This window comes from Zootoca vivipara, chromosome 8 (genome assembly GCF_963506605.1).
Source record: "Zootoca vivipara chromosome 8, rZooViv1.1, whole genome shotgun sequence".
NCBI lineage: Eukaryota > Metazoa > Chordata > Lepidosauria > Squamata > Lacertidae > Zootoca > Zootoca vivipara.
Window position 1 is genome coordinate 86,983,979 of NC_083283.1, and position 19,157 is coordinate 87,003,135.

Here is a 19,157-nt window from a genome sequence, read left to right on the forward strand (position 1 = left end):
ATTATGATCTGTTTTGTGCTGTAATTGCCCTAAAAAGCATTATTTTTAAATAAGCAAATACACATTTGCTTACCAGAAATGACTGCTGCTCTCTCCTTGGTTACTCCCATGTCATAAAAACTCATGAAACTATTCTACACATGTGGGAGCATCATGGTTAGCAAAGATGCAGGGGACACGAGGTTCGAGAAGCCAAGCATTGCCCACATGGTTGCAATGGACAATGTAAGTTAACCTGTTCAGGAGATTTTTATCACAGGGGAAACAACATCCAGTCATCAAACCACTAGATGATACTACAGTACTGAGTTCAGATGCTGTTTAATTATTATTATTTTAGCCAGATTTACATGTGACTTAATCAAGAAAAGACCTCTGAAGAGGTTTACAGAAAACTGTTGACTCTGTAAAGAACTTGTTGTTGTTGTTTAGTCGTTTAGTCGTGTCCGACTCTTCATGACCCCATGGACCAGAGCACGCCTGGCACTCCTGTCTCCTGTAAAGAATATTGACAATATTTGATAGTTGTCAAAATTTGACAGTATTTGATAGCTGACAGTTGTTAGCCATCAAACATGTATAAATCTAAGATAGCTTCTCCAGATTTGTTGGTATCACATAAATTTCCAATACTATGTGTTAATGTCTAGAAATAAATAAAATGCATGATACACCTAACATAAGTTCATGCTTTTGAAGGAGGACCCCTATCTTAGTGGCAGCACAGACCTAGCATTCAGGTTGTTTGGGTTCAATTAAAGGCATATCCAGTTCAAACGTCCTCTTCTCAGGTGGCTGGGCTGTTGGAAAACCAATTGGAGTAGCCCAGTTTGGCTCAACCTTGTGTCTTCCTTAATAATATAAGAGCCTGCTGGATCAGGCCAGTGACCAATCTAGTCCAGCATCAAGTTCTCTCAGTGGCCCAAAAGATGTTTAATATGGGATGTCTATGGGAAACCCACAAGAGGTTAGGGCCTCCAGATGTTTTGGGCTGCAACTTCCATCACCCCTGACTGCTTGCCCTGACTGCTGGCTGTAGCTTTCAAAAACATCTGGAGGGCACCAGCTTGGGAAAAGCTGGAATTGACAATAGTGGATTAGATGCACTAGTGGTGTGACTCAATATAAAGCAGCAATAATACCATTTTAAAAACACATCTTCACATCTCAGTCTTGTCAAACAATCCACCTCTTCATTGGGTTTGTAGTTGGTTTTGCAATTTGTAGACAATCCCTAACCTGATACCATTCATTCCAAGCAGTGAAGAGTAGAACTTAATACTGGCCACTAACTCAGTTTATTGTTTTTGTTGGGTTTGGACCTTAAATGAATCTGGAAACGATGCCTTATGAGGAACGGCTTAGGGAGCTGGGTATGTTTAGCCTGGAGAAGAGAAGGTTAAGGGGTGATATGATAACCATGTTCAAATATATAAAAGGATGTCATATAGAGGAGGGAGAAAGGTTGTTTTCTGCTGCTCCAGAGAAGCGGACACGGAGCAATGGATTCAAACTACAAGAAAGAAAATTCCACCTAAACATTAGAAAGAACTTCCTGACAGTAAGAGCTGTTCGGCAGTGGAATTTGCTGCCAAGGAGTGTGGTGGAGTCTCCTTCTTTGGAGGTCTTTAAGCAGAGGCTTGACAGCCATCTGTCAGGAATGCTTTGATGGTGTTTCCTGCTTGGCAGGGGGTTGGACTGGATGGCCCTTGTGGTCTCTTCCAACTCTATGATTCTATGAATCCATATGGGACCAGAACACATGAATCTAACGTCCCTGGCAAACTGCATTTTTCAGATAATCTTTATGGTAAGTCTGGAAAAAGCGTACAATTTGTTGAAAATCAGTCCCAGCTCACCCCCCTTGAAATAAATATGAGCTGTGCAAGAGTCCCAGAGGACCCCAATGCATCTCCTGGACATTATGTGGGCCTGGCTTTGCGCCCCACATTTGATGTCTATGTAAGCGGCCGTTTGCGTTGGCTCCAGGAAAGAAACCTTCTTTGCTGTTCCATTTGAACATGGCCTTGTGGAAACTCAGGACGGCAGGGCCCTAACATCATCTCGACTATATGTACACTTGGTCAGGCTGTGTAAACTTTGACATGTGGATGTCAATCTTTCTCATATTTGCGGATGGCTTTATCAGAGTGTGATTAGTTTCCAGAACAAATTTGAGCAAAAGAAAACATTACCTACAGTATGTAAGCCAACAAGACCCGCTAGTTTTCAGATTTGTCTATTTACATGGGCACTGGTTGTTTTGCTAAGGCTCTCTAAAAGGGATGGTAATTGAATGGTGCCAGTACGTTCATGGAAGCTGATGAGTTGTAAAGGTTTTATAAACAACCAGGGTGGATTTGGCCATAGCCTTTTTTCTCTTGTAATGTTTGTTAATCCCATTGAGCAAGTCGGCGCCTAACGCAGAACAAATACTCTCGAATTTGGAGGTGTCAGTAGTGTAACTTTGACTGTTTGTAAAATCGTTCTCTGATATCATCAGTAAGTTTACCAAATGTCCCATGGCCAAGTGTTAAGTAAGCTCTTGTGGAAGGGAAACATCTATTTCTATTTTTAGTTCAGCTGCTGTTTGTTAAAGGATCATGGTAGATAAAATGGGGCAATGACTAATAAATTCAGTCATATATATCTATATATAAATGTAAACTGGGCATGTCCATTCCTCTCTAATGTTCAACGAAACTGCTTGACCGATAGCGTTGAAATTTGGACACAATGCCACATGCGAATACGAGAGTAACCTAAGACACCTTCCGTACACAGATGTCACACCTGGGCCACGTAAAAAAACCCCAAACCCCGTGTTTCAGAACACACAACTCACCCCAAAGTGCATGCTGGGAAATAGAACCCAGAAGCAGACAGTTCCTTTTCCAAGGGTGGGGGCCAAGGAATAGAGATACAGGGCGGAGGCCGAGGCTCGCATTTACATACTAGGCCGAGTAGAGCCCTGAGTGGTGGGTGGGGGGATGAGGGGCCTGAATAGGTCATGGGCTGAGCCAGGGTGGGGAGAGTCACAGGGATGATCTAGGGGTGGGGGGACGGGATACCTCATGGGTCGCGACAGGATGGGAGGAATCACAGGAATGAGACACAACAACCAGGGGGATGGGACACATAGTCCAATGGGGGACGGACACATCCTCCCCCTTTCCTGGGAAACAAGGACCCTGAGTCAGGCACAGCAACGTGTTCCCGGCCCAGCTAGTTATCCTTATAAGTTTGTTGATGTTGTGTGTGACTTCCCAATTCATTGAACATACAGGGGGGGAGTGTATTTACTTTCAATGGAGAGCTCCTTCTGTTCACTGTTATACCATGAATGGCTCCAGGTTTTAGGGGCACCCTGTCAAGGAAGAGAAAAACCATGTTCAGAATAGATAGATAGATTGAAACATTTAACAACATGCAACGAAAGCATCCAAACACTTGCAACATTGATACATAATAATTCAGAACCAGACAAAAAATGGGTATAGAATTGGCCAAAATCAGGCAAAGGTAAGCACATTTTAGTCCTGTTGATTTCTGTGAGGGAGCTAATTGGCTTAATTTTGACTGGATTGTGCCCATTTTTGGTTTGTACAGCACTATCAATGTGCATGGTCTGTTACAGAGTAATAAAAGCACTTACCCCAAAAGTCTCCCTGCCCCAAGGAGCTTACAATACAAACTTCAGAAGGGAGGGAGAGGCAAAGTGTAAATGAGAATAAATATAATCATATGTTAGTAGGCTTCAGTAAGGTTGCACAAAGGCATGGAAATGATGGATTTTAAGGAAGGTTTTGAAGAAGCACTGGCTCATCCTAGAGTTCTTCTAGGCATAAAGGAAGCCCCAAGAAGAATGGCTGCACCTATTTAAGGAGAAAATACAGTCATGGCCCACAATCCAAATGACCCGGTGTGGGAGATGAAAGCAAAACTGCATGTCTGTCCCAGGTCCATTACTTCTTCATGTTGCATCGAGGGTCGCTCTGTGACAGTTGGAAGTTGTCTGGACTGCACAGAGAGCTGAAATGGAAAAGCCCCTCTCCCCCAAAAAAACCTTACCAGAAGCATCTGTCTTGTAACTGGGTGTTTTCTTTCACCTTTCCTATTTGTGTATGTGGTGCTCTAAGAACAGGCCTTCCCACATCATAGTTTTTATTTTGTTTCATTTTTGCTAGTGTAAGATGGGTCTGTAAAAGAAAGTAAGAAAACTGACCATTATGGGCTCAGTCTATTAGCAGAATGTTCTGTTGAGCAAGCCCCACTGAAATGAATGGGCCTAGTACGGTTGTAGCATGGGAGAATTTCTCGGTGGATTATACCTTTGCTATGTTTCATTATGGATAGAGAGAGAGAGAGCAAGAGAGAGAGCGCTAGCTATACATGTAGACACACAAACATACTCAATTTAAAAATATAAGCATAGTGTTTGCTTGGTGAATACATGTGTATGAAGCTGTCGACAACAATGCCGCTGGTGGGGTTAATAAACAGACCCTGCCGTTTGCAGTATTGATGGCAAAAGGAGATGAAATGGCTGTGACATTTAAAGGAGGAATTTGTGAACCACAAATATGAGCATGAGTGACACAGCATGGCAGCACATAAAATCAATACAAATAACCTAAACCTTAATACCTTGATCCCAGGGAAGAGTGCTGCATTATCAGAGACGGCAGAGCAGCATCAGTCCTGGATTTGACTGTGTTGTGTGTTATTGACAATCTCACACAAAGAGGCCCTGTGCCAATTAACAATTAGGACCTCCTTTATTGGGAGACTGCCCCATTTCTTTGATTTGAAAGAGATTTCAGGCTCCTATTTGGTAGGTGTGAGGATATTTCCCAGTTCTCAACCATCATCAGGAGAACGATGGTGATCTACCGGTATGTTTAGGGGAAAACATTTTACTCATTTGTTCTGATCATGGAACACCATGTCTATGGTCACCGATATGATGATATGATGCTACGGTCACTGGTGTATGATGCTTGTGGGCACAATTGAGGTCTTCCTCTGGCACCCACAAAGCTTCTGGCTCACTGTCCCCTTGGTCATGAGGTGGTGAGGGTGGCTACCTTTTTATCCCTTGAAAAATACACAGAGGTGAAGTTGATAGAATGATGCTCTTCCAGATTTCCTCTTTTACCTCTATGTACTTTTCAAGGCTCAGAAGTGAGTGTCTGTTTGCCTTCTCTCTGACTCTCATGGGGGGGAGGGGCTGATCCAGGGGAGGGGGGAAGAGAAGACACCAAAGAAATAGTCAAATCACACTCTCCCTGCACCTCAAGATGAGTGCAGTGGTGGGTGGGATTGCCAATAGTTCCTTTTCCCCCAGAAACTCTCCCCCCCTTTTATTTTTAATTCAGCCAAACACATAAAGCTGAATTTCTGCAAGTTAAGCATGTGTAAGTTGCAAGTCAACTATATAGGCTATTGCAAACATCTAGTGTTCAGTCTGCTAAATCTTCGGCCGTGGTTTACTAATTCATTATTTAGCTAATCTCGGATCTGTGACTCTGGTATTAATTTGGCATACTAATATTGAAGAGGAAGTAAAGGGGCTTGGCTACAAAGCCTTCATGTTTTGCACTCAGCGTCATGAACGCTGAAAGCCAGAGCCCTGAGTGCAGTGAAGCCAGAGCTGGAGGCACTGGAAAGGTGAAAGCCGCCATCATTGTTTGAGTTCTGTTTGTTAATGTGTGTACAGAGGAACTCTGTTTGTTTGTAGGTCCTTAGTAGAAGTGTGTCTAATGTTGACTTTCAGAGTCTAATATTGTTTGAATTTTCTATCATGAGCCACATCGCCAGAGTGCTCCTTTCCTTCGGTGTTTGTACATTCATTACCTTTTTGAATGTCTCAAAGTAGTAAACAGTTAATTCTCCAAGCTATGCCATTGTTAGAGAGAATACGATTACAGGCAGCGGGAAAAGATTCCATCTGTGATACCTTCGTAATAAATAAGTTGGTCATTTAAACCACACATTCCAAACAGCATTTAACCCTAACTATATAATATGACTATAGGAGGATTGTAGAAATACAAAGGTTGGGAAGTCATCACTACCGGTACAGATGGGGCATTTTGATCCTATTTTTCCAACTTCGTAATTTATTCTTAAACTTTATAAGCTGCTACCTCATTCCTCCCATTCAGAAACTTTGTAAATAAAGCATTTGGGCCAATGTATATGTTGCAATTATAATTGCACTATAAGGAATGTAGGAAACTGCCTTACGCAGGATCAGACCATGGGTCCACCTACCTCTGTGTCATCTACTCTGACTGAATGTCTCTCCAGGGTTTCAGATCAGAAGTCTCTCCCAAATCTACGTCACTATCCCTTGAACTGAGCCTGGACTTTCTGCATACTCTGCCACTGAGTCACAACTTTGAAGCCCTGGAAGGTCAGCCCAGATTGGGGGAGGGGATGATGTTAAAATAACCTTCCCTCTTTTGCCTTTGGAGAATAGAAGGGAAGGATTTTAGGGGTTGTGGAGCAACTCTCTCCAGCACTCCTGCAACTTATTTTACAGTGCCAGTGGCCATTTTTATTCTCTCAAAGTGCTCCAAGTGTTGTGCAGGTCTGGTTTACATTCTACAATATACTCCCATGGCAAGGACCCTGTGAGGAGCCTCGCTGCAGCATTCTGCACCCACTGGAGTTTCTGGGACAGTTTCAAGGGCAGCTCTGTGTAGAGCAAGTTACAATAGTCAAGCCTGGAGGTGATCGTCGCATGGATCACTGTGGCCAGGTCGGGGCAGGAAAGGTAAGGGACCAACTGCTTGATACGGCGAAGATGGAAAAATGTCGCCTTGACTGTTGCTGTAACCTGCGCCTCCATAGAAAGGGAGGCATCAAGGATTACACCCAGACTCTTAACGGAAGGCACTGGCACTAATTGAGCCTCCGCAAGAGAAGGGAGTTGGTCCCCCAACCCTATACCATCCTCATCCAGCCAGAGGACCTCTGTCTTCTAAGGATTTGATTTCAGTCAGCTCCCACAGAGCCATCCAGCCACAGCCTCCAAGCATCTAGTAAGTGTGTCTGGGGCCGAGTTGGGGTGGCTGTCCATCAGCAGATAGAGCTGACTGTCGTCAGCATATTGGTGACAACACAGCCCAAATCTCCGGACAATCTGGGTGAGGGGGCACAACATGTCCTGGTGGAAAACCAGGGGACACATCTTCCGGGGCCGTGCTCCTGTGCAAGTCATGTGACTCACGTGAGAGAACGGCACACCAAAACGCATGTGCTTGGGCACTGTGCTTTCATGCGAGATCACGCCCAAAACTGGATGTCCCGATTTAATCAGGACAGTTGAGGGGTATGCACCTAATGACAGCAAATGAGAACAGATTAGAACAGGGGTCCCCAAACTAAGGCCCGGGGGCCAGATGTGGCCCAATAGCCTTCTAAATCCGGCCCATGGACGGTTCGAGAATCAACATGTTTTTACATGAGTAGAATGTGTACTTTGATTTTAAATGCATCTCTGGGTTATTTGTGGGGCCTGCCTGGTGTTTTTACATGAGTGGAATGTGTCCTTTTATTTAAAATGCATCTCTGGGTTATTTGTGGGGTGTAGGAATTTGTTCATATATTTTTTTCAAAATATAGTCCGGCCCCCCACAAGGTCTGCTGAAAAAGTTTGCTGACCCCTGGATTAGAAGTTCTCAACTCCCCCAGGGACTCAGTCAGGGAAAGACCATCTCTAAGGTAGCTTGATCCCAGACCATCAAGGGCTTCAAAGCTAAGTATCAGCACCTTGTATGGAATTCCTTGAGGAAATCTACATGGTAAAGTAGGAAGCTATGCAAATATCTCATATACATTTATTGTAATACTATCTCATGACCATAACGGCCCAGCATAGGTTCAGTTTCATCAACCTCTCAAGAGGAATTGTCACTGTAATGTAAATTGGGAATTTGGCATGGATTGAAGACAACCTATTAATCTCAGTGGTTTCAACCTTTTCTGCAGTGATATTCCAAATGCCTTTAATCCTGCAAATTACGCTGGGGGTAGGGAGAAGCTTTAGTAAATGGATAAAAACGTCAATAATCAGATATTAAGGTCCCTCCCCCTCTGATCCTTTTATTCACTGTGGGGAACTTTTATGTGAAGCTGGGATTCCAACAACAACAACAATTTAACCAAAAGTGTCATGGGCTTTGAATACGCTCAAACTCAGGATGAAAGGGAGAAATGTGCAAAGAGGAAGCCACGTTTGACAAACCCTCATCGTGATCAACTCCCACCCAGAAACCTACATCCCCACTGTGGAAGGACGTGTGGATCCAGAATTAGCCCCCACAGTCAGAAGAAGAAGAAGAAGAAGAAGAAGAAGAAGAAGAAGAAGAAGAAGAAGAAGAAGAAGAAGAAGAAGAAGAAGAAGAAGAAGAAGAAGAGTTGCTGTTATTATTAATCTGTACCCCTCCCATCTGACTGGGTTGCCCCAGCCACTCTGAAGCATCTATAAAAACATAGTAAATCATTAGACCTTAAAAAGCTTCCCTTCAGAATATCCCTCTTCCATTTGAGACATTACATTCAGCCAGAAATACTTAATAACTGCTTACAAGTTTTTGTCTATTAAGCAATATATAAATATTGGCAAATAAAATAAATTCTGAGGTAATCTTTGAGATAAGATAGACCAGTCATAAAATAAGTTGACAGTCTTCCCAATCATAATTGAATGTGCATAATTTTTATGATATTTTGAATTTTGGCAAAATGCCTTGAAATTCTAAATTGTTTTAAAACTACAACCCTTGTTTTGCAGCAGGGGTGCCAAGTAGGAGGGCCTGGGGGGCTTTGGCCTCTCAAAATTTTTCAGTGAAGGGGTTGGGGCCCTTAAAAGTGCTATAGCGGCCATGCATGCAAGCTGCAGAGCGTCCTTGTGTCCGGCATGCAAGCTGTGGGGTGTCCGCACAAGACGTCAGCGTCCCTCACAGCATGTGCACATGGCATGCCGACATCACACGGGGCAAGGTGGCGCACATGCTTTGGATCTCATTTATAGATAGAAAAGGTAGTGGATTCAAAAGCAAATGCTTTTAAAGCTTACTTTAGATCATCTTACAAGGATTCTCTTTTGCGTGTCGAGGTCACAGGACACCCCCCCCCCAATAATTCACACAGCAATTTAAGTTTAAGGTTTTTGGCATTATTTTGGCCACAACTTTATTTAAAATACAACCAAATGTGAGTGGTTGCTTAGGCATTGGTTCATCCATCTGTCCCCCGCCCTGGGACTGATCTGACATCCCTAGCCATCTAGGGAAGTCAGTAGGTAAACACCCCCTGAGAGAGGATGGAGCCGTGTGTCAGGCCCTTCACCTCTCCCCAAATGTTCCCCGAGGCTCTTGCTCTTGCATGGCCCTAGCCCCTTGCAGGGGTACAGATGAGAGCCCGTCGAGCCCCAGGATTCCTTTAACGGAATACCCTTATAAGCAGCAGCAATTTTGAGGGGAAGGTCCAGCCTTACCATACCCGTCCACCAACCAATTTTTAACCAATGCCTAACCGCCAACCTTACAAGTTGTGACGATTTGCTACGCAGTAGGCAAAAACCAAAGGCCAACAGCCAATCAGCCAAATGGACAAAATTCCTACCAGGCCCCTGCCCCAAAGCAGGTGACCCCATGACAGGCATAGCAATGTCAAAGCAAAAAGCCCTTAAAGAGGGTGGGCGGGCGGGCAGGAGATCCGTTGCACTGGCAAAAGTGAAACCAAAACTTGCCCACAAAGAATTTATACCTACTATCGCTATCGATCATTAACTTGCAACATGACTTCCCCCCCCCCAGCAACAAACTGTCCAATCACCCTGTGACCATTTTACTAACCTGCCCAGCAACCCCAGGGGATGTCCTGTTAACCCTACTGCAACACGTGCTCTCAATCAATAGAGAACCCGATTTCTGAACCCAATGTGACAATGTCATTAGAGAATGCAAGCATACAGAAAACAGGAAGCTGAGGGAGAAAGTAGCAAGTTTATTGCAGATGAGATAATGGAAGGTTATGGAAAGGACAGCAAGGGTTTAGTAGACTTTCATCTGTCTCTGGCTAAGGAAGGGATAACTCCCCTGTGTACATTCACACACATGTATGATGGCTATCTACCCACAGCAGGTGTTCTTTATTCATGGAACTGATTGCAAAGATCAAGTAAAACAGGTATAACTTAACTGACAATAGTTGGATCCCGTTGCAAAAAGTACATTCTCACTATTACTTTGATAGGTTTTGAAATTGAATGGGCCATGACTGACCACATGGTAGTGCGGCTCTCAGTTAACCATTCCTATTTCCATGCTTGCTACTCATTCATTCATCAGACACTATTCTCTTTATCTTTCTTTGTCCTTTCTGTGTAAAAGCCGGATTCTCTGTGTTTTTTCAATCCATCTCCAGAATTCATGTGCTCATAAAGCTTCCAATATAGGCTGGGAAGAGCAAGGTCAGTTCAGATCTGGAGGCAAACTCGGGAATTGATGGGGCATAAATACCTGACTCGCCATATGCTTGCTACAGAATGACATCCGAAATTGAACTCGGTGAATTTCACTGATGTGAAATTACAGTCAGAAAGGGGGTGGGGGCAACTAAACTCCCACTGACACTTATGTCCCTAGACATCCTCAAAGCTTTTGATTGCTTAGAATGGAAATGTTCAGTTTCTGTTAATTGGTTAATTGGTTCTCATGGGAAACTTACAGATTCTGGCTTCACACAATTAACTCAAGGCAGTGTCAATTTACTCTTGGCAGAAAGCCAAGGTCTGCCTGACCTAGAAACTACTCTCTTCTGATTGGTTAACGACCAGCACTGAACTCTGTTATCAAGGAATGCTAGCACAGTTGGTTTTTGTTAGGTGTTAGGAGTAGAAGTGCTGTGTATATGGTTGGAGAGAGAGAGAGAAAGGATTTATTTTGCTTTGCTTTGTATGCAGAAACTCTGCTGCTTTTATTTTCTTTTAATAAATCCTGTAAATAGTTATTCTGCGTCTAGCCGACTAGTCATTTCCACCTCAACTAGCTTCTGCGCTGTGCAGGAAAACTCTGCTACGTTTGGGCTAAAGCCACTAGAGCTATGCCTGACACTTCAAAATTCTAAGAGGTTATGGGTATCATGCTGCCAGCCTGAGTTGTGGTGGTGTCAGCGTAAGCGGAGAGGTTCCAGTAGTTCCAGAAGTCGCTGTTCCTGTGGCGTTGGTGCAGCGGAAGGACACTGGCTGGTTCCTGACTGTCGTGAGCTGGTGACGCAGTGGACGCAGCTGCAGCGTGTGAGTACTGGGTGCTGTGGTTCCTGTTCTCTCTCGGTGGCCGTGAGTAGCTGGTTCCGGGTTCCAGGGACATCGCTCTCAATATGGCCTCACAACCAGTTCAGATGGCTTTTGAGCGTCTGAATGACTCCAATTACTTGCTGTGGTCGGAACGCATGCAGGCAGTGCTGCAGAGGGATCATCTCTGGTGAGTGGTGAGTAAGTTTCCTGTGAAGCCTGATGATGAAGACCTTGATAAAGACCAAAGAGCAAGGGCCACAATTGTCTTGGGGCTGGAAGATTCCCAGTTGCCGTATGTGAGGGGAATCAAGACAGCTAGAGGTGTGTGGCAAGCACTTAAAGAACTCCATGTGCGTGAGACAGCGGTTTCCAAGCTGTTCATTCGCAAGGCATTGTACAAGGCAATGTTACAGCCTGGGGTTACAATGCAGGAACACCTACACAGTCTGCAGTTAAAGTTTGTTGCGCTTCAGGAAAGAGACTGTGTGTTAGACCAGCAGGAGAAGGTGGCTATCATTCTGAGCTCTCTCCCGGAAAGCTGGGATAATCTTGTTATGTCTCTAGAAGCAATGAAAGAGGGTGATTTAACAGTCAGTTATGTTACTGGGCGTTTGATTGAAGAATGGCAGAAGAAGCAAGAAAGGTCGTTGGCTGCAGAGGCTTCTACAAGCGGGCGGTTTGGAAGGAGTTCTCATGCCATACCAGAGGTGAAGCAGCAGCAGCGTGCCAGTGAGGAGTCAGCGTTTGCTGTTAGGCGTTGTTTCCGATGTGGGTCTTCAGCGCATCTAAAACGACAATGTCCGGAGATGGTCAAGTCTCAGCGGCCGGTGCAGGAGCAGAGACGAGATCAGCAGCAGCAGCAGCAGCATAAAAAGAAATTCTTCAAACGAAAACAGTCTGCTCAGCTGGTGACCCCCGAGGTCAAGATTGCTGAGGAGAAACAAGCTGTCTGGGTGGTCGATTCGGGAGCGTCTCGGCACATTGTAAATTCAGATGAATTGTTTGTTTCCAAGAACTCGGCACAGCGCAGCCAGGTGGCTCTAGCAGACGGAAGTACTTCTGAAGTGATTTCGGGGGGTGCAGTTTTTGTTCCTTGTCTGCGTGAATGCCTGCAAAATGTACTGTGTGTGCCTTCATTAAGGAGCAATTTGATGTCTGTAGATTGTTTGCTAAAAGCTGGGTTTAAAGTGCATTTTGAAGGAGACAGTTGTATGATTAAGAAGGCTGGTGAGATTTTAGGCACTGCTAAGTCAGAGGGAGGCTTGTTTTGGCTTAAAGCAGGATCTCAAGTTGCAGCAGTAGTCAGTAAATCTCAGCCTGCAGTGAGCAACAAAGCTATACATGACAACTGTGTGCACTTATTGCACAGGAAAATGGGGCATGCTGGTTGGAAAAGTGTACTGAAAATGTCTGAATTGGCTGATGGGTGCAATTTAAAGAGTTGTAACCAGTACCTTGACTGAAATATTTGTAAAAAGGTTAAAACCCACAGAGTCTCTTACCCCATGAGTGATAGAGTTAGTGAGTCACCGCTACAGCTAGTCCACATGGACGTGGTTGGTCCATTTGCTGTAAGCAGGGGTGGATCGCGTTTTTCGTTAACAATTGTTGATGACGCGACACGTTACACTTGGTGTTATCCAATGAAGCATAAGGGTGACGTGTTCACTAAATTTAAAGGCTGGGTGGCATCTGTGGAAAGGTTTCTGTCCCTTAAACTCAGAAGGATTCAGACGGACAGAGGTGGGGAATTTATGTCAAATGCTTTTAGAGATTGGTTACAGAAGCGTGGCATTGGGCATAGAAAAACGAACGTTTTTTCCCCGGAAGAGAACGGCATTGCGGAGCGAAAACACAGATCTCTTCAAGAGATGATGTTTGCCATGCTTGATGATGCTGATTTGCCCATGTCTTATTGGGGGGAGAGCATGCTCACTGCGTGTTATCTCCAAAACAGACTCTTTCATCAAACAATAGGGACAACTCCGTACTTTAAATTGTTTGGCAAAAAACCCAAAATTGACCACTTGCATGTGTTTGGGTCAAAAGCCTGGGTATTAATTCCAAAACAAATGAGAAAGAAGGGAGATCCTAAGACCAAACAGTTAGTGTTTGTGGGCTACCAGGAGCTAGGAAAAGGTTTCCGCTTTGCTGAAGGGACAAATGGCATTGTGATCTCCAGGAATGCCAGTTTTTGTGAACATAGTGGCTGGGAGAGACTACATGCCAATACTGAGGTTTGGTTTGAACCTTCCCAGGGGCTTCGTGACTCTGAAGGTAAACATAGAGAATCAGAGTCTGAGGGGGAGGAAAGTTCAGATAAGAGCTCTCAAGAAAGTGCAATTAGCCAGAGACCAGTTGCTAAGCAACAGAAGAGAGGTCATAGTTCTGGGGAGGAAAGTGGGTCAGAAGAAAAATTTTCTCCCAGAAGATCTAAAAGACAAAACAAAGGAGTGCCTCCAGAGCGGTTTTCTCCAGATACTGCAAATGTGTTTAGTGTAATTGCAGAGCCCAAGAGTTTTCAGGAGGTGTTAAAGTTACCAAAAGAGGAGGCAGAGCTTTGGAAACAGGCAATGGAGGAAGAGATGTCCTCTCTGAATGAGCACAAGGTTTTTACACCAGTAGCAGCACCTGAGGGGGCTAAAGTTGTAGGCTGCAGGTGGGTGTACAAACTTAAACCACTGGTGATAGGAGGGTACAAATACAAAGCTCGTTTAGTGGCCCAGGGATATTCTCAGAGGCCTGGAAAAGATTATGACGAGACTTTTTCCCCTACCGCTAAGGGGGACAGTGTAAGGCTGATTCTAATGCTTGGAGCAAAGAGAAAACTCCAGTTAAATCATTTTGACATACAGGCTGCATATTTACATGCATCATTATCAGAAGACCTGTATCTAGCTGAACCGCCTGGTTATGAGACAGGTTCCAATAGAGTGCTGAAATTAAACAAAGCTCTATATGGGCTCAAACAGGCTGCAAGATCTTGGAACAAATGTTTTCATGAGGCCTTAGTGTCATTTGGCTTCAAGCAGAGTACAGCTGACAATTGTGTTTATGTACGTGGTACAGGCAGTAATCAAGAGTTTTGTCTGCTCTATGTAGATGACGTATTGTATGCTTGCAAGACAGACAAACAAACTAAAAGGTTTGCCAAGCAATTGTCAAGTAAGTTCAAAGTGAAGGACTTAGGCCCTGTTCGGGCATATCTAGGGTTGGAAGTGTGCTGGGCCCAAGATGGCAGCTGCCTAATTAGTCAGCAGAACAAAATTAAACAGCTACTGACTACGTACAGGATGCAGGATTGCAAAGGGGCAGCAGTACCTATGGATCCAGGTTTCATAAAAACACTTCATACAGATGAGAGTCCTGTATTTGAACATCCAGAGGTATATCATTCTGTAATTGGAAGTCTATTGTATCTAGCACAATGGTCCAGACCTGATATTAGCTATGCAGTAGGCATACTAAGTAGATTGGTCTCAAAACCCACACTAAATGCCTGGAAAGGGGTAAAGCAAGTTCTGAGATACCTCAAACAGACAATTGGCTATATGTTACAACTAAATTCTTCAGAGGATGAAATGTTGAGTTGCTACTGTGATAGTGACTGGGGAAATTTGCCAGATAGAAAATCTGTCACAGGATTAGTCATAATGTTCGGTGGAGCTTTAATCAGCTGGCGATCGCGCAAGCAAAACGTCGTAAGTGTGTCGTCAACGGAATCGGAGTACGCCGCATTGAGTGAACTGTGCAACGAGGTGGTTTATTTCAAGCGTTTGTTAGCAGATTTAAATGTAAATTGTGGAGAACCAGTACAAGTTTACATTGATAATCAAGCTTGTATAACCTTAAGTAAAACAGAGGGTTTCAAGTCACGTTCCAAACATATCGCTGTAAAATACCAAAATGTACGTTGCAGTGTACAAGACAATGTAATCACATGTACTTATGTATCAAGTGAAGAAAATGTGGCAGATGTATTAACTAAACCATTGGCAAAGATAAAGAACAAGCAAATGTGCAAGGGTTTAGGTTTGCTGGAAAAATGAGTGAACAGTAAAAGTTCCTACACAGGTGTTAATAGATGTTAATTGTCCAGCAGAATCTGTGAGGGGGTGTTCAGTTTCTGTTAATTGGTTCTCATGGGAAACTTACAGATTCTGGCTTCACACAATTAACTCAAGGCAGTGTCAATTTACTCTTAGCAGAAAGCCAAGGTCTGCCTGACCTAGAAACTACTCTCTTCTGATTGGTTAACGACCAGCACTGAACTCTGTTATCAAGGAATGCTAGCACAGTTGGTTTTTGTTAGGTGTTAGGAGTAGAAGTGCTGTGTATATGGTTGGAGAGAGAGAGAGTAAGGATTTATTTTGCTTTGCTTTGTATGCAGAAACTCTGCTGCTTTTATTTTCTTTTAATAAATCCTGTAAATAGTTATTCTGCGTCTAGCCGACTAGTCATTTCCACCTCAACTAGCTTCTGCGCTATGCAGGAAAGCTCTGCTACGTTTGGGCTAAAGCCACTAGAGCTATGCCTGACACTTCAAAATTCTAAGAGGAAATACCTATTAGCAGTACTAACATACATGAAATTTGGCCCCAACTTCCCACACATCCTGAAACAAATATACTCCCAAGCCTCAACAAAATGCAGAATTAACAATATGGATTCAAATACCATAGTGTGGGGTTGATTCATGATAGTAGCGTGGCAAACCCGCTAATCTCTTAGGTTTAGCTAGAGTAATACTGGCAAACCAGTACAGTGTTAGGAATAGGAAGGTGAGGTATGGGTCAGTTGTGTTGGGAGAAGCTGGATGGACCTGGAGAGGTTCGGTTCAAACTGGCTTGATCTAGCCTGACAGGGGAAGACCGGAATGGGTCATGCTGAGGTGAGAAGAGCACACTGAATCCTTATGGGGAGTTTGGAAAGTTACTGGAGATCATGAGATCGACGGGAGGGGGATGTTTGATGAGCAAGACATGTGACAGGTATGGGATGTGAGAGATGTGCCACTGGCCACTTCCTCTATGGCGGAAAAGTTAGGGTGTTGGCAGGAAGTGACATCTACCTGTACATGTTTATGCATGAAGCCTGTTCTGGGATTGGTTGAAAGTTACATAGCTGGTTAATGTTTACCTGTCAAAGTTGCTGCAAATAAAAGCGAACCTCCGAGCTCCGCCCGGGGTTGTTCTTTTGGAAACTCAGCCTCGTCTTATGTCTTGTTTGGGATCTAACCATTGCCACATATGGTGAATTCCCCGACGTGATTCAATCCTACTTATAAGCAGACTGGAAGCAGTCTAGGTATACCACTGGCCACGGCCCCCTTTCGTGAGTATGGGTTCTCTTATTTCAGCTCAGGAGGACGGGAGCGCGCACCCGCAGGAGCTGAGAGAAATTCTGCGGAGTTTCGGTCAGACAGGCGTTAGTTTGGCAGAACTAGAGGAGTTGGTTGAGGAAATATCGTTTAAGTGCCCGTGGTACTCTCCAGAGGGATCCCCAGATTTAAAGACCTGGGATCGGGTAGGGAAGCAGTTACTTTCCCCCCCCCGGGCTCCCGTCGAAGCGTTAAGGCTTTGGCGGAAATGCAGGAATGCAATTGAGTTGGGAGGGGTATCTATAGATGGAAAGGCAACCCCCCTCCCTGAATCTCATTGCTCAGAGGGGGCTGCTGTCACAGATCCCCCAAATTCAGTTCCGGAGGCTCTGGCTTTGCCATTGCCTTCGGAATCCTCTGTTTCATTGGCCACTTCTCCGTCGTCCCAGGAAAGGACGATGAGGGGTGCTGTTCGGCTTGGGTTTCAAGCAGAGCAGGCAAAAGGAACGTTGACCAGAGAAGAACTAGAGGAAGGGCTTTCTGCCTTCCCGGTCACACAGGACTTAGATGCCCAAGGAGCAGTGCAGTACCATTGGTCTGCACTGCCTTTTCAGATTTTGAGAGAGCTTAGGAAGAGTAAGGCAGAGACGGGATTGCGTTCTACTTTCACAAGGGGATTGCTTGAGAGTGTTAGCACTTCTTATAATATGGTGCCACAGGATTGGAAGGATCTTTTCCGTATGTTGTTGACTCCAGCTCAGTATATGGTATGGGACTCGGAATATCAAAAAGAGGCAATAGCAGCTGGAAATAATGGACATGGGCATTACATTGCTGACCAGTTGTATGGTGTGGGGGATTTTGCCACACTAGAACAGCAAGCTGTGGGAGTTCCCCATGCTGTCTATCCCATTATTTCCATGTGCGTACTTAAAGCGCTGCGTAAGGTTCCTGACTCTGGGAAACCTTTAAGGTCCTTTTCAAACATTAAGCAAGGAGCTTCAGAGTCTTTCTCTGACTTTGTAGATAGGTTGCAGGAGGCAATTCAAAGGCAAGTAGATAATCCCGAAGCCTGTGGAGAGCTTTTAAGGAGACTGTCTTTTGAGCAAGCTAACGCGGATTGTCGTAGGGTACTGCAGTCTGTGGTTGCACGCGGGAATTACCAGATTGCTGATATGTTAAAGGCGTGCTCCGACATTGGAACTAATGTATTCCAAATGGACGCATTAGCAGCTGCTTTGCGTAAAGGCAACAGACAGGAGGGATACAGGCAGGGGGGCAGAGGAACTTGCTTTAATTGCAATCGCGCTGGCCACTATCGCGCTCAGTGTACGCTGCCTGGAGGGGGGGCTTTTGGAAACAACGAAATGGGACAAACAGTAAGACCCAAGAAGGTTTGCCCCATTTGCAACAAGGGATATCATTGGGCTAAACACTGTCGCAGTGCAAAACCCCAGCAAAATGCTCAAGTTCCCCCTCAGGGAAACTAGAAACCGGGCGGGCAGTACGCCCCGGCACAAATACTGCCATTTCCGCTACCGATGTCTCCAACGCTAAAGCGGCTACAAAAGGTAGCGCAGGGATTGATCTGATTAATCAAGAAGATTGATATATTCCAATCCCTGGTGTTGTAATTCTTATGCAGTCACAATTAAAGGGACCTCTCCCAGAGGGAACTGTGGGCTTAGTTCTTCCCCAATCATCAGCGGGGGAAAAATGTATTTTTGTTATTCCAGGAGTGGTAGATTCAGATTATGAAGGTGTCATTCAGATTCAATTCGAAACTAACATGCCTATGACTTTAAAGCAGGGTGAATCCTTTGCACAGCTAGTTATAATTCCATATGTCCTACCGGCTGGAGGGCAGTCTGTTGTGCGAGGAACAGGCGGTTTTGGATCTACTGATCCTCCCCGCTCCCTGCATCCTAGCATTCTAGCAGTGACTGAGATAATAAAGGAGTCTAAGCCCACCCGTGTGTATTTGTTGAACAACAGGTCCTTTGAGGGGGTGTTAGACTCTGGAGCTGACGTTTCCGTTGTGGCTGCCACTCATTGGCCTTCAGATTGGCCCACAGAGCAATCTCCTTCTGTGTGGGGTGTCGGAGGCTCTCAGTCAGCGCGTCACAGTTCCAAGTGGCTTACGGTAACAGCCCCTGCTGGGAATCGCGCAGCTTTGCTTAAGCCTGTAATTCTTCCCATTCATGTCAATCTATGGGGGAGAGATCTGATTATTCAATTTCAATCTAAATTAGTAATAGATGATTAAAATTTGACATGGCTTGTTCAAAGCCTACTGCCTTACCATTGAAGTGGCGTTCCACTACCCCTGTTTGGGTTGAGCAGTGGCCACTTACACGGGAAAAAATTATTATATTGAAGAAATTAGTTAAAGAGCAACTGGACGCGGGGCATATACAGAGTTCCCAAAGCCCCTTTAATACCCCAGTTTTTATTATAAAAAAAAAGCCACTGGCAAGTGGAGGCTTCTTCATGACCTTAGGAGGATAAATTTACTATTGGAACCAA

General features: G+C 44.6%; 1 long non-coding RNA gene across 7 annotated transcripts in view; it reads right to left on the bottom strand.

Annotated features, from left to right (window-relative positions):
• Window positions 1-305: 305 nt before the first annotated feature.
• The window catches only part of LOC132592575 (uncharacterized), a 92,428-nt gene continuing 73,576 nt past the window's right edge, over window positions 306-19,157 (bottom strand). For 6 of the 7 annotated variants that reach the window (XR_009558083.1, XR_009558086.1, XR_009558085.1 and 3 more), the window contains 3 exons: window positions 4,072-4,199; window positions 3,304-3,367; window positions 306-496 (listed from right to left, as the gene is read on the bottom strand). This is a non-coding gene — a long non-coding RNA (uncharacterized LOC132592575). The remainder of the gene's footprint in view (window positions 497-3,303; window positions 3,368-4,071; window positions 4,200-19,157) is intronic. The other variant, XR_009558088.1, reaches the window with a different exon arrangement.